At 60.0% G+C, this 11,891-nt stretch overlaps 1 long non-coding RNA gene across 1 annotated transcript; it reads left to right on the forward strand.

Moving 5' to 3' along the window:
- The first annotated feature begins 2,349 nt into the window (after nt 1-2,349).
- LOC127493500 (uncharacterized) lies at nt 2,350-5,065 on the forward strand. The gene is made up of 3 exons (XR_007923727.2): nt 2,350-2,523; nt 2,800-2,926; nt 3,510-5,065. It is a non-coding gene; the product is annotated as an uncharacterized lncRNA (long non-coding RNA).
- The last annotated feature ends 6,826 nt before the right edge of the window (nt 5,066-11,891 follow it).

Genomic DNA, 11,891 nt, shown 5'->3' on the forward strand with positions numbered 1-11,891 from the left:
ATGTGACAGTGCTGGCTGCCTCGCCAGCCCACAGACCCCGCATCTCGGGGCCAGGGGTGGGGGGCACCTCTCTGTCTGCAGGCAGCCTCCTGGGCAGAGGGTAGTGAGGGGCCCGCGCCAGGGCCGGAGCAGGAGGAGGCCACCTCAGCTTTCTGTCCGAGATGACCCCAGGGTCTGTCTGATGGCAGACCCCAGGGTCTGGGCACCAGGGCTCTCAGTCCAGCTCATTGGCTCTGTAGGTTTCCTGGGGTCCATCTGCCTCCCCAGCTTTCACTGGGCGCTCAGAATCCAAAGTGGGGGAAATCAATGTGCCCTTAGCCTCCCCCACCCCACAGTGCTCCCCCCATCCCCACGGGAGGGGCTGCTTCTGGGGCTTGGCGCACAGCGGGGGATCCGGCCCCTGCACCCCAGCCTCTCACGGCTGCTGAGTGCCTCGCAGCCCCGCCTGCCACTGCCGCTGAGCCCGGCTCCCGCCCCACCCTCCCCCCCTCCCTCCCTCCCTCTCCGAGTGTATGTGGATTTGCACGATTCAGAAGCAGGGAGAGGAAAAAAAAAAAAAAAAAGAATTGGGTTTTGTATACCCAGCACTTTTGAGGGCAATCTGGGCCCCTAATCCGGGGTTTATAACCTCCCAGCTAATGCTCCCTGACATCGTGTTTTGATATCATTACTACATTATACTCACAATTTTTGAGTGAAAAAATACAGTACTTAGAAAGTCGAAATTCATAAATAAATTCATGTCAAACCGCACTTAATATTGATTTTGTTAGTGTTCAGATTCAATAATAAGGTACTGCATGCATGAATATTTAAATATAATCATCATTTCTGCATCTCCTAATGGCCTCTGCTCCTCTACACTCAATTTAAACACAATTTAAAAACTATAATGTATTGAAAAATACGAGGATTTAGCAATAAATCATCATCGGGAGATTCCAGGCCTCTTATAGGGTGGCTCAATATGGCTTTCCCGGGGGACTGTACAATTAGATTCATGTTTTTAAACTTCTCAATTATCCATATACCATAATTTTATGTGAAAGTTTGTTTCGCTCCCCCGCCCCCCGCCCCCCAGCCTCTCTCGGTAGGAAGCGGCGGAATATTCGCTTAAGTGTTCTCTTAGCCGGAGTGGAGTGGGGTTAAAGGTGGCCGTCCAGAAACTGAATTAGAGGCCAGGCCTGCCAGAGGCAGCCGGCGCTGAGTCACTTAATCACATTATTTGGGAAAAATATAGGGGGGAAAGAGATAAAATGACTTAAAATGAACTTGCCAAGGAGGAAGTGGAGTTTTTTAGATTTATTTAAAAAGCCATCCTGGGCCTGATGAAATAGACGCAGGGCTGCGGCAGGATGTGGGCCCGGGCAGGGCGGGCGGGGGAGCGTTCCGGGAGCCCCGGCGGCTTCCAGCCCGGTCCCAGGGCCCCGGCCCTGCCTGAGGAGCCCCCGGGGGGTGCGGGCAGCCCTGGGGGAGGGCGAGGGGGTGCCCTGGGGACCTGGGGGGTTGCTGGAGACCCCGTATCTGGCCTGGAGGCCAGCTGGAGCCACTGTCGGCAGAGTGGACTGTGGCAGGGCCCCTGGGGCACCTGGTGGTGGTGGGTAGCAACTGGTGCCGACAGATGGCAGGAGATGTGGCACAGGGGCATGGCTCGGTGACAGGAGCGGATGGGAGCCCGGGGACCCGGAGGGCGGGTGCCTGCTGGCTGGGAGCACCGAAGGGCACGCCCCGTGCACACAACATGAAGTACCTGCTGATGCCTGGTGCTTTACCCCCAGCTCATCAGAGCCTCCTAGGGCCTGCCGTGCCCATTTTATAGACAGGAAAACTGATGCCCAGCGTGGGGGAGCACTTGGTCCAGGGCCACACGGTAATTTGAACCCAGCTCGGTCCAGAGCCAAGCTTCTTGTCCAGCTCCAGGCTCCGCTTGGGAGGTGCTGTTGAGGGTGGGGACAAGGCGGGCCCCGAGCCTAGGGCCCCACATGCTCTCAAGCGTGGCTCAGCCGCTCCTCTCCCCAACAGCCAGGACCAACATCTGCCCGTTCAGGCGAGCGCCAGGGACGAAGCCCATTTGCGTCCTGGAAACTTGTCTGGGCCCTGGACGCTGGGGACCGGGATCGGGGCCTCGCTCATTCAATTGGATGCAGAGCCGGGGATCTGGCTTGCTGCCAAGGAAGCCCCAGTGCAGGGCAGACAGCGCCCATGGGGCCACCCTGGAACAGATGGGCGGGCAGCTGGCACGAGTGGACACCTGGCCTTCTGGGCGGGGCTTCCATCGCACACAGATGCAGGAACAGGACTGGGAGGGGAGGGCTCCAAGGGGGGGTGGCACTCGGGCTGCCTGGCGAGGCCAGAAAGGTGGGGTGGCAGGAGTAGCCATCGGCGGGGACGAGGCCAGGCCACGGTGGGCTCCAGGCGCTTGTTTTGCTTCTGTCTGGGAAGGAGGACACAGCAGCTGCCTCGGGCAGTCGTCATGGAGATAACAGGACGCCCCCTTCGCACCAACCTAGGGGCCACACTCAGGTATCGTCCCGCTCCTCTGGTGGGTTTGGGGCTGTGGGGTGGGGGGCCGTGGGCTCTCCCCATGAGAGGTTCTGCACAGAGACCCCCATCCAACTGTCCCACCCGTTCCCAGCCCCAGACACTCGGGCGGCCCTGAGGTCAGCAGGGGGCGTGGCAGGAGCCCGTGCCCGCCTCCCACACCCCCGCCAGCGGCCCACAGCCTCCACCCTCCTGCAGGGGCTGCTAGCTTATCATTTATTCATCCATTCACTCATTCACGCATTCCCACTCATTCAGCAGAGACCTGCTCCGTGCCAGGCGCTGTTCTGGGCACGGACACAGCCAAGGACACGGCCCGCAGCCCGTTTCCCATCTGCGCCGAGGGGCAGGGCACGGCCTAGTCACCGGCTTTGTCTGTCCCGAGGTGAGCTGTTGTTTATTCCTGGTGAAGGGACCTCCCAAGACACTTGGGCATGGAATTATTTGTCTCTGTCTGAGGCTCTGCCAGGCTGTGGCTCCCAGTTGGTAAGGGCGGGAGCGGGGATGAAACAGAATAAAATTTGGTAAATGTGGGGAAAGTGGGAGCCACCGTGAGCTCCTGAGCCAGAGCAGGGCACCAGGGAGGCCTAGGCAGTTGTCTCTGTCCCCGAAGGCCCCCTGGAACGCTGGCCCTTTGAGAAGCTGAGGAGTGGGGACCCGAGGAAGGGACTCCCAGCCGAGACCCCCAGCTGACTTCTGTACCCCGGGTTACCTACCGCTGAGCCGGCTGTGGGCCCAGGTCGGGTGGAATGGGAGAGAACCACTCCCTCTGCCGCCACCAAGCCAGCTCTGGGACCCCTGCTCTGGCCAGGGAGGAGAGGGCAAAGCCTGAGTGAGGTGGGGGCAGAGATGGCCGGGGGTGGGGGGCGACCACAGACAGCTCCTCCCACCTTCCTCGGCCTCCCAGACCCCCTCTCTCAGGGCCCTCTCTGCACCTGGGCCCCTGGGCCGCTCTGATTCTCCTGCAGGCCACAGTTTCATCGGCCTTCGCTCTGCCCGCAAGCCTCAGTTTGCTCATCTGTCAAGTGGAGCTGCTGGCGAAGGATTTCAGGGGCCGAGGACTGGGAAAGCCTTGGCGAGTGTTGGAGGACGGCAGGAACTCTTTCCACGTGGGAGGCCTGAGCGCCGTCGAGAGGGGCCGAGCTCCCAGGCCACTGTCAGGCTCCTGAGGACACTGGCATGGCCAGGTCCTCAGGCCGTGGGGATGGGGGCGGAGGGGGGCCGGGTGCCTCCTGTGGCCTTGTCACTGCACATCCAGGGCCTGTTTTTTTCTGGAAAACAAGCGACATTCATCACGAGTGACAGCGGGGCCCTAATGCAATCTCCCTGGAGCCATGAATTGCAAATGCGCAGGGAGGCGGCTCCTCCATTAGGGCCCCAGAGGTCACGTGCCCCGGCTCCCGGGGCGGGTGCTGCTCAGAAGTGGGGACACCTGCCAAGCAGGTGGGTCCAGGGCTCCTTAGAGTCACCTGGGCTGGGCCCCAGCCGCCTGCCCGGTCCTTGGGGCCCGGGAGTGAAGAGAAGGCTCCAGAGTGGGAGGAAGCGGGGGCTGATGCTGGTGACTCAACTTGCCCTTGTCCCACTGCGAGATTCACAGGCAGTTCCCCAGGGGCAAGCCGGGTGAGCAGGCGGGGCAGGCAGGTCCCCGTCTGACACGTCACCTGCCTGGCCATCAGGAGGGCCCGCCCCAGGGGGCCGGAGGCACACATGTGACCGGGCGGTGCCAAGGACCCCGAGGGTGAGGCCTGGGCTGTGCCCGTTGGCCTCCTCCCAGCCGCCCACACACAGGAGCCCACGCCCATCATCCCCCCTTTCCCCCCCCACATCCTGGGCACCTGCAGCTTGGACCCTGCACTGCTGTTCTCTGCTCCTGGGCCTGGGCCTGGGCCTCACGTGCGGGCCCAGCTCCCTGCCAGCCGGGCACTGAGTCAGGGCGCGCCTGCCTGCCTGCCTCTGGCACCCGGTGTAGACGGGTGGGTTTGTTTTTCCCTGTGTGTTTTGGGTTCAGGGAAAAAAAAAAATCTCTAACCAAGCACTGGCCCTGGGGCGTTTTCCCCTTCATTTTTCTGCCCAGGTGTCTCTGAAGGGAACTTCATTGTTTGTTTCAAATTCATTTGCACTTAACTCATCTGGAAGTTTTGCAAGAGTTGTTTGATGTCCAAGGAGCCTGCAAGTGAGCGGCCCCTCCGCCTCTCCCCATCCCATAATGAGCCCTTTAACCCTTGGAGACCCACAGCTGCCTTTTGGGCCCGAGTCAAAGAGTGGGGGCCCCTTCCCATCCTGCACAAAGAAGCAAGCGTGCAGGGGCTCGGGGGCCTCTGTCCAGCTTGTCCCCTCCTCTGGGCCACACACACTTTGGGCATCGCTCAGCACCTCCTGCCCAGGGGCCCCACTAATTAATGGGTGCCTGCGAGGGCTGACCCAATCAGCCCCCAAATTAATCTCAATTACAGTGGTTTGGTAACTGCAGTGCTAGCCAGCCCAACCGAGGTGGGGTTTCATCACCCAGGAATGGGGAGCCAGAGTGGGGATGGCTCAGCCTCGATGTTATCGGGCGGGGGTGGCGGGGGCTAGGAGGGGCTCGGGGCCCCAGGCAGCCCGGCCTTTATCTACACCATCAAATTAGTTCACACCAGCTAATATTCTCATTGGCAACCTGGGCCTGCTGCCCCCTCCACGAAGGGCCCCTCTGCATCCCTTCCCCATACTGAGGCGGTGTGGGGCTCCCCGGTCTGTTCTCCAGGCCCCAGCAGTTCACGGCTGGGACAGGAGGCCAGGCGCCAGGCTCTGGAAGCCAGGGTCCAGCTGGGTTGCCGCCCCCTCGGCACAGCGCTGCTCCTGGGAGGCAGATGTGGGCTGAGGTCTTCCTCGTCCAGTCACACTGGTTTGCTTTCTGAGACTCTCCCGCTGGGCAGGGTGGGGATGATTCACCCCGTTTTTTAGAGGGGGAAGTAGAGGCCCAGGGAAGAGACAGCTTGGCTCAGCGAACCCGTACCGGAGCCGGAGCCAGAGCCGGAGTCAGGGCTCCACCAGGCTGCAGGACTCCTCGTGCAGTGCTCCTCTCGTGCAAACACAGCAGCTGGGAGATAGTCCTCCCCCACCCCACCCCAGCTCCTCCCGCCGAGCCCCTCTCCGCCCAAGCCTGTTGCTGTTCGTGCGTCATTCGAACAGGTGCACCTCGGCTTCCTCGTCTGGAAAGTGGGGGTGAAGATGATGCGGGCTGCTCCCTCGCCCACTCTCACAGGGCGTTTTTCACCTTCTCGAGCCCTGTGCCCAGGAGACGCCTCAACGGATCGTCTTCACGCACAGCGAGCGAAGGTGGGGGTGCCGGCTCCTCACCTGCTCCCCAGCCCCCGGGGGCGCCGTCAGGGAACGGAAGAAGACAGGACGTCGCCGTCCCAGGGGACGGGGAGGCATCTTTGGGGCTCTTCCTCATCACCCCGGCCCACCCCGACCCCCCGCGAGTCCTTGTCCCCCGGCTGACAGAGGACCCAGCAGGCTCCGGTCCCCTCCTGGGTCTGGCAGGACAGGGGCAGTTCCTGAGGAATGAATGAATGAGTGAATGAACAGAGTCCACACTGTGGCCTAGGAGACGCTTAACACAGCTTCAGCCGGTCACCCCCACCCCTCTCTCCTGGGGCCTGTGTCCCCTGGCCCTGCATCTGCCACACCCCTGGTCCCCCGGTGACTCCTACCACGCTGCCATCTGGGAAAGGGTCCCGAGCTTGGGTCCTTGGGGAGCGCTTCTGCGGGTGCCCGCTAGTGCCCATGAACTTGGTCACCCCCACCCCAGCCGCCACCCCGCAGGGGAGCGCGCGCCCTGAGCCCTCCAGCCCACCCCCACTTCCCGCAAGCACAGTGGCAGGATGATTGATTTTGCGGGAAGAGCAGCCCCTAGGGTGGGGGTGGGGAGCCGGGGCGCCAGGGGATCCTCACTCCATTTGCTTGTGGCTGTGAGTCAAAGCAGGTCCCCGTGGGCAGGGCGTGGGGTGTTCCCCGGCCGCCCAGCCCGCGGCGGGGGCACAGGGACAGCCTTAGGGGCCTCCCCCAGAGAGCCCAGGGCCTCCGGGGGCCCAGAATCACTGGAGAGGCTCTGAGCCTGGCAGGCTACCTAGAGGAAGTGGAGGGCTTGGCTCTGCCAGGGGACCTGCGGTTGGGGGTGTCGCCCCACCCTCACTGGCTTGGCTTGAGCCTCTGGGGCAGGGCTGGAGCAATGAGAGGATGGGCAGCCCAGAGGTGACCTGTGGAGGAAGGAGGGGACTCTGAGCCATTTGGGAGCCACACACAGATGCACATGGACACACGTGGAGACACCTGGACACACATGGAGACACACAGACACACATGGAGATACACAGAAGCACATGTGGACACACACAGACACACATGGACACCCAGACACACATGAACAAGCAGATGCACATGGACACACATGGATGCACACAGACACATGGAGACACACAGACACACACAGACACACACAGACATACATGGACACCCAGGCACACATGAACAAGCAGATGCACATGGACACACATGGATGCACACAGACACATGGAGACACACAGACACACACAGACATACATGGATATCCAGGCACACATGAACATACAGACACACATGGACATACATAGATGTGCACAGACATGTGAAGACACATGGAGACACACCGACACACATGAACACACACAGAGACATACAGACACACATGGACACACAGACACACACGAACATACAGACGCACATGGACACACATGGATGCACACAGACACATGGAGACACAGACACACATGGACACCCAGGCACACATGAACATGCAGACATACGTGGACATACATGGATGCGCACAGACATGTGAAGACCCATGGGGACACAAGGCACACATGTGAATACACATGAACACACACAGACACACATGGACACATACACATGGACACAAGACACACATGGACACGTGGACACACACATGAATATACTTGGACACATACAGGAACACATAGACACACTGACACATGTGGACACACACGCACACACACACACATGCACTCTGTCACAAGTCCCCTGGGTCAGCTCCTCAAGGGCCAGAGAGCCAGGCAGAGTCTCAGGCTAGTGGGCTCCAGGAAGACAGCTTCTCCCTACACCAGCCCGGCCGGGCACCTGGACAAGGGCGGATCAGCTGTAGCTAACGAGACTCTTTCCTGCTCCCATTGCAGAGATGGGCAAACCGAGACCCAGGGAAGGGAACTGACTCAGGCCCGTGTGAATCAGCAGGCAGTGAGCCAGGGAGTCGTGCGATTGGGTGCTCTGGGAAACAGGCTGGGTGCCCTCTGCCTGTCTCACTTGGCCCCACGCTCCCAGGCCTGCCCTGGGTGTGCATGGGGAGCAGCTCTTTATAGCAATGATTCAGCATGGACCAAAAATCACAGGGGGCTTTCTGGAGGAGGGGAGAGGCAGGAGGAGGCAGTGAGGAATTTGGGGAGTGGGATCCTGCAGGAATTTGAGGAAGCTGGGGTCTTGCATGGGTGCAGGGGGCAGAGGGTGGCAGGAAGGGGGCCGTGGGGCTGGGATGTCCCCAAAGCCGGCCTCGCCTCCAGAAGGCGTCCACATGCAGTCATGGCAGGTGGGGCCAATCTGGCGACTCAGCCGATGCCGCTGAGCTCGGGCAGCGAAGGAGCCCCCGATGGCCGGGGGGTGTGGCCTGGAGGAGGGACCCAAAGAGGCAGGCTCAGGTCCACACTCCAGACCCTGTCTGGGGGAGCCTGGCCCCTCCTAGCTTAGGGTGGCGCCCCATAGTGCCAGCCCCGCCCGGCACCCAGGACTGGCACAGCTGCTGTGCAGCCGGAGGCGGCCTCTGCCTCCACCGGGGCCGCTGTGGGTGCTGAGGCACAGGCTCCGTGCGTGAGCCCCACGGGGGCCAAACCGCCGGGACGCCTTCTGCTTGTGGTTCAGCTGCCACTCATTTATCACGAAAGCCGTGGAGACCATTTACACGGCCAGCTGCCCGTGATGCCATGATAAAGCGTTCATTTATTTTCATTTTATCTGAAAGGCAGAGAGACGGCAAGAGAGAGTAGAGAGAGAGAGGGTCTTCCAGCTGCTAGTTCACTCCCCAAAGTGCTGCAACGGCCAGGCTGAAGCCAGGAGCCTGGAACTCCATCCAGGTCTCCCACGCAGGTGCAGGGGCCCAAGGACTTGGGCCATCTGCTGCTGCCTTCCCAGCACCTTGGCAGGGAGCTGCACGGGAGGCGGAGCAGCTGGGATATGGGATGCTGGCGTCGCCCGCTGCACCACAAGCAGGCCCTCATGGCCCCATCTCTCCCCTTCTGCTGGAAGCTGCTCCCACGGCCACTCCCACTGCTGGTGCTGGGGCTGCTCTCCCTGAGCCTCTTTTGGCTACAGTTTCAGCTAACACGGGGTTGGGGCAGAAGACAAGTGGCAGATGCCCAGCGTGCCAGAGTTCCCGCTGCCCCGGCTGCTGCCCGCACGGACCCAGCCCCGGGGAAGCTGTGCTCCGCTCACCTGTTACCAAGCCAGGGAGTGGTTGACCTCAGTCCTTAAAAGCGCCCTTTTGCCCGATTCCTAAAGCTTTGAGGCTTCTGGGAAATGCAATGAGGATTAGAAAGAAACGCCTGCATCTTTCAGCACCTGCCAGGACGCACTGCGAACATTTTGGTTGAATTCGTCCCCGTGGCTCGGGAAAGTTTCTGATTCATTTATTTTACTTAGAGAGAGAGAGAAACACACACTCCCATCTACTGGTTCATCCCCCAAATGCTCACAACAGCTGGGGCTGGGCTAGGCAGAAGCCAGTAAACTGGAGGTCAATTTTGGTCTCCCAGTGGGTGGCAGGGACCCAACCTCGATACCTGATGCGTCCTGGGGTGCGCGTGAGCAGGAAGCTGGATTGGGAGCGGAGCTGAGACTGGAGCGCAGGCCCTGACGGAGGTGCGGGGGCCCCAAGTGCTGTCTTAGCCTCTGAGGCCACGGCCCGCCCCTTCCCAGTGACTTTTTTTCTATGAATGTGTAGGGATACAAAGAGTGTATAAATATGCAAATCCGAATTCGAGTCATATAGTTTTGCATCCTGCTTTTTAATGCATTTTTATGAATTACTTAATACATGCAAAAGACTAGACACAGTTTCGGGGGTTAATAATAGAACAGCCAGATAGCCACTTCCCAGGGGAAGGGCCACATCCACTTCCCACGGAGGCCTGCTCTGGACGTCCTCCCGTGCCATTAAATATTCTCTGAGAACTCGAATTGTAACGGCTGTCCGGGCTTCCTTCAAAGGGAGTGCGTATTTCATCTACCAAATCCCATCTCCGTCGACGTTTGGACGCCTTCCAACTTTTTATTATGAAAAGACCATTGTGAAGAACACTATTATACGAAAATATTCGCCCGTAATCAGAACCGTCCATCTTTATTGTGAGCGGGTAGAAGCGGAGTTAGAGTCCACACTTTAAAACAGCAGCAGCCAACACGTCCCAAGCGTCTCCTTGGCAGACACGACACAGTTCATAAGCCATAGTTTGTGCCAAGTTACCAGTCTGCGTGGCCCCATTCTAGAGATGAACAAACTGAGGGTCAAGTAAGCCCCAAGTCACAGAGAGAGAGTGGAGACGCTGGCCTTTGGACAGCAGCGGTCTGTCCCAGAGCCTGGCCTCTCAGACCCCACACCATGCTTGGCTTTGCTCATTCATCCAACACTAGAGTTTTAAAAAGATTTGTTTATTTAAAAGGCAGACTGACAGAGACAGAGAAGGAAAGAGATCTACCCTCTGCTTCACTCCCCCACATGGCTGCAGGAGTCAGGGCTGGGGCAGACTTAAGCCAGGAGCCAGGAGCTTCCTCTGGGTCTCCCATGAGAGTGGCAGGTGCCCAAGCACTTGGGCCATCTTCCATTGCCTTCCCAGGTACATCAGTAGGGAGCTGGGTCGGAAGGGGAGCAGCTGGGTCTCGAACCAGCGCTCTGAAAAGGGATGCTGGCGTCGTGCCGGCGTTGTGAGTGGCGACTTCACCCACCACCCAGAAACGCCCGCACCTCATTTTCAGTCATATTTACTGAGCCCCTGCCACGGTGCCTGGTGGCATCACAGATACCAGAGCAGGAAACCAAACAGAGGTGACGACAGTAAACGCAGCTCGGGCAGTCCTGAGCTTATTAAAAGGTGAGGCGTACCTGGCGAAACATACAATCGGAAGGCAGCGGAGCGAGTGCGGGGACAGGTACACGATTTAAGGCGGGGGTCGTGGGAATCCCTGCTGGAGAGGCCGTGTTAGAGCCAAGCTTGACGGAGACGCGAGACGGAGCTCTCCTGAAATCTGAGGGACCGCCAGTGCAACGGTCCTGTGGCAGGAGTGGGCTGACCGAGCCGGTGAGGCTGGGGAAGGATTGCAGGGCGGTGTAAGGGGTTAGGGAGCCCCGAGGGCTTTGGGCAGAGCAGTGACTGATGCGTGACCTGGCTGACAGCTTCCCTCTGGCTGCTGGGTGGAGGATATCCAGCAGGGGGGGAGGCCAGCCTGGCGGCGGCAGTGTACAACAGAAAGCAGGGGTCCCCCCCGCTTGTCGATCACCTGGCTACGGGATATGAAAGAGCGTGGGGAACCAAGGGTGCCTGCAGGTCCGGAGCCCGAGCCCTGGAGACGGGGAGAAGCTTTGGCCCCGGCTGCAGCACGGGGGAGGGTGGTTTTGTTTCGTGCTACTCGGACGCTCACTTGCTCCCCTGCCTTTCTCCCGCGGGCGTACAGGAGGGCGACACCTCCTGCTACCCTGAAATCAGACGCGGCTGGCCAGGGAGTCGTGGGTGGGAGTGAGATGGGCAAACCCGGGGCCGGAGCGTTGAATCACCTGCTGCTCTATGGCTCCCTGATGGTTCCATCTCAGGAGAGAGCCCCCGCCCACCTGCCCTGGACACACGTCACCAGAAAGAAAGAAACTTTTGTTGTTCTAAGACACTGAGATTTTAATGTCCTTTGTTACCACGGCACAGTTTAGCCTGTCTGGTCTAAGCAGCTTTATGGGGACTGTCATGTGAGGTTGCACGAGTTGCACACTGTACAAGGGCAGCCTATCCGAGGTCCTGCCCACACGAGAAGCCCTGCGTTCCCCTGCAACCCCACTCCGGGCATTCCCCAAGGTCACCCCCGTTGCTTCCCAGCCTCTCTCTTGCAAGCCTGATTTCTACCGCCATTCGCCTCTGAGCCGGCCACAGCTGCCTTGCGGGACTGGGAGGGGGTGGACGTTCAGAGAGTGACTGCTGCCCCAGTGCCTGGGAGTCAGTGAGCAGGAGATGGGCCCAGCAGTCCGAGGCAAGCCCGGGGGGTGAGTGAGGGGCACCGCCACG

This window comes from Oryctolagus cuniculus, chromosome 7, assembly GCF_964237555.1.
Source record: "Oryctolagus cuniculus chromosome 7, mOryCun1.1, whole genome shotgun sequence".
Classification (NCBI taxonomy): domain Eukaryota; kingdom Metazoa; phylum Chordata; class Mammalia; order Lagomorpha; family Leporidae; genus Oryctolagus; species Oryctolagus cuniculus.